The sequence below is a fragment of the Cebus imitator genome, unplaced genomic scaffold (assembly GCF_001604975.1).
Source record: "Cebus imitator isolate Cc_AM_T3 unplaced genomic scaffold, Cebus_imitator-1.0 Scaffold691, whole genome shotgun sequence".
In the NCBI taxonomy this organism is placed as follows: domain Eukaryota; kingdom Metazoa; phylum Chordata; class Mammalia; order Primates; family Cebidae; genus Cebus; species Cebus imitator.
Genome location: NW_016108006.1, coordinates 493,289 through 497,619, shown reverse-complemented (window position 1 = coordinate 497,619; position 4,331 = coordinate 493,289).

Here is a 4,331-nt window from a genome sequence, read left to right as displayed (position 1 = left end):
CATTTGGTGATTTCTGGACACACTGGAAGAGAATGCTTAAAATTGAGATTGCAATAGGAGAACAGATTGTAAATTAGCCATAAAAATCATGTGGAAATATTTGCCAGTTTAGTTCACGCAACTTGTAATATAATGTATACTACTTGTAAATAAACAAACTTCTTTCAAAACCTTTAAAGTATACTTTCCCTATGCTTCTTATTTTGACATGCACTGTCACTTGAAAATAGAAAACTAAATACTTTCTTGAAGAGTTGACACGTCTTGATACTTATTTAGCTACCTTATTATTTCACATTTCAGAAAAGAGAAATCATCTGAATGTCATTGTGTCTAATTTAATTAGTCCAACACTAGTTCTCAGCATACATTTTACAACGTGTCTCCTTTATTTTACTCACCATTTTAGTCCTCATGCCAGATGAAAAGGAAAAAAGAAATCTACATCTATTGTGATTTTCAGTACCACCTTCTCCTTTTGCTTTTTACTCATCTTATTTTGATATGATATGTAAGTTGATATTTTCACCCCCTTTTCTGTTTTCCTAAACTATACAATGAAAAATTTACCCTAAATGATATACCAATTTACAGGGCAAATATGCTAAAACAAATCATCATTACTTATTCTCATTAAGGGGAAGAAATTGTATGATGCTGAAAGCTAGCCAAAAGGAATTAATATCAGTTTTATTTATCATAGGTAAGATTTTTAAAATATTTTTCAGCCAAGTAGTCCTAGACAAAATATCATTCTCTTCTGTTCAATAATTTATAATTCTCTTTTTCATCAGACATTATACTCTTCTTTTATGAAAGGTGAAAGATTATAATTTTACCCACATTTCCTTTCAGCTATATAAACTAGTATAAAGATAGAACATTTTCACTCTGTCCTACATAATCAGTTTATTTGCAAAAATTATTTGTCTCCCAAAGCTGATCCCATTCAACCAATTCATCTCTTGTCTTCCAGCATAAAAGGATAAGCACCTTAAAAAATAATAGTATACAATTGTATTAAATTTTAATGATCCTCCAAAAGACGCTTGAAAGTGTACACAATCAAATACAAATATATGTTGCTCTTCCAACTCCTTGCTTTTAAGAGCAAAAGAATGCTATGCACACTGTTCTAAACCCTGATTTTGTATTTAGCAATTCATCTTATAAAACCTTCTGTACTGGCACATAAAAGTATCTTATTTTTTATAATATTCATATATTAATTGATGGATAACTGCCTTGCTTTCAATCAGTTTCAGACATTACAGACAGTGATGCATTGAAAAAATGAGGTATACATTATTTTTAATATCTTTAACTATATGTGTTATAAATTATTCAGAATTTGAAGTGCTAGACACACAAGGGTATACATAATTTTATTTTATTAGATATGGACAAGTTGATCTCCATATAGTTTTTATCAATGTACAACTTCATCAATAATGAATGATCTTTTAAAACATAATTTAATCCAATGTTTATCTTTTAACCGTTCAATAATTTAAAAATAATGCCATTTTGATTTTCTTTATTTACAAGAGATGGTAAGCATTACTTATATATTTGAAAGTTTCTATGAACATTCATATTTTTAATGATTTTTCAATTTAATTATGTCTTAAACTAATTTGTAGAAGCTGTTTATATACTTGAAGGATTACTTTTTTTGTCAATGTTATGAATTGTAAAACGTTTCTCAATAACATTTTTGTCATTTTACCTTTACATTCTGCTTATAGTTTTTATGCCACACCTATTTTCTTTACATTGTAAGTAGTTGCATATATCAAGCTTCCCAATCACTTTAGGAATTTTGAAACAAAGTTAGAAAAAGTTTCAATATTCTAAAATTTTAAAATAATAACAATTCATGTTATTTTAGTATATTGTTATAGCTATTATTTTAGAATTTTTTCTTTGTACCAAGTCTTACACCAGTCAGAAGAGCTATTATTTAAAAGATTTTTAAAAAGCTATTATTTAAAAAACAGATGTTGGCATGGCTGTGGAGAAAAATAGAATGCTTCTACACTGTTGGTGGCAATGCAAAGTAGGTTAGCCACTATGGAAAGCATGTTAGAGATTTCTCAAAGGACTAGTAGTAGACCTACTGTTCTGCCCAGCAATCCCATTGCTAGGTGTATATCCAAAGGAATATAAATCATTCTACCAAAAAGACACAGGCACCCACATGTTCATTGAAGCACTATTCACAATAGCAAAGACATGGAGTCAATCTAGGTGCCCATCAATGGTGTATTAAATAAAGAAAATATGGTAAATATATATAAATACCATTGAATACTATGCAGCCATAAAAAACAAAGAAATCTTGTTCTTTGCAGCGACGTGGATGCAGCTGTGAAACATTATCAGAAGAGAACTACTGCAGAAACAGAAAATCAAATACCACATGTTCTAACTTGTAAATGGAAGCTAAATATTGAGTACAGGGGGACATAAAAATGGAAATAATAGACACTGGGAACTACAAGAGGAGGGACGGAGGGTGAGAGGGAGGGATGAGGACAAGGATTGAAAACTACCTGTTGAATACTATGCTCATTACCTGGGTGAGAGGTTCAACCATACCCTAAACCTTAGCATCACACATTAGACCATTAAAACAAATCTGCACTGGTACCTTCTCAATCTAAATAATTTGAAAAATATATATATTAATAAGATGTCTGAATTATTAATCCAATTAACATTTAATTTCAGAACATTATCCAACTATTAAAAAACCCAAATATTGAATGGTCATCTTTTTCTCACTAAATTAAGATGGCATCATCAGGACATACATTACTTAATATTTGTTTATATTTGTTACTATATCTGGATGTCAATTGTCCATTTGCCTGGCATATACCAATATTTCATCACTTTAATTATTAAAGATTAAAATATGTTTCGCACCAGGCAGAGCAAATCACCATTCATTGTTCTTGTTCTTCAGTGTTTTGTGACTGTTTATGTAGCATATTTTTAATGTGCTGACTCTGTACACACACTGCCTGAATTCGAAGTCATGTTTCTATGGCTATGACATCTTTAGTAAGTGCCTTAATTAATTTCATGTTAGGAAATATTAATATTATCTACATAAGAGGATTATTACATATATATGTAAGGGGTTTAAATAATATCTAGCAAATACCACTCAAATAAATAATATGTTCTGGAACTATCATTTAAACTATGGTAAAAAAATGTATTATGACTTATCCAGTTAAAATGGAAATATTTTAAAGGTATTTTAGTATGAGATTATAGATATGCATATTAATTTAATGTGCACTGTCATCATCAATGCACATTGATTCTGTATAGTACCATTGAACGTCATCAATATGTCATTATTTGTTCACATTCATTGGACATAATGAAACAAACATTTGTTATGAAACAAGAAATATCTGTTTCATTGTGTACAACTATTTCCTTGTTTTTTTCCAGAACCTATGTTTTTTATACATGGATACAACATATTTCAGTCGTTTAAAATGTTTCATCTTTTTTGGTTTTTACTATAAATAAGGTCTTCACTCCAATTATCTCTTGTAACTGGTTGTTTTAGTTTCATTTTGTTTTTATATACAAAATTATAGCTTTTGGTATATTAATTGTATATTCTTACTATATAGCTGCAATCTGTTATTATTTGTACTGAATTTTCAATTTATTCATTCAGGTTATCCAGGTATAAAATCATAGCATCTGAAAATAGTAACAATTTTACCTCATGCTTTCCAGTATCTGACTCCTCATTGATTTCTCTTCTTCAATTACATTGACTAGAATGACCACTAAAATGTAAATAATAGAAATTACTGTAGATATTTATCATGTTTCTCCCTGTAACTTTAGTGGAGAATCGTCTAGAATAGTTCCACTAGAAATAATTCTGGCTTTAGGCTGAAATTTTTATTTTATTTTCCTTAGTAATTTGAATTTTAAAAGTGCTGTTTTCAGCAACTACGTAAATAATCATATTTTTACCATTAACATCTAATAACCTAATAAAGTGTATTAATAGATTTTCTAATGTTAAAATACCAGCACATTCCTTCAGTTAGCCTTATTTAATTAGCATGTATTTTAATCAATTCTTGATTCCAGTTGCTAATATTTTATTTAAAATATTTACACTGATATTAATAAAACATCTCAATAGTTTTATGTTTATTTCCAACCTTACAGGTTTTTGTGTACATTTATTAATGATTGATACATTTTCTCTCAAATACTTGAAATAAAATTAGAATTATTTTTCTCTCAGGAATATATATAATCCTGCTATGAAATAATCTTGGCCA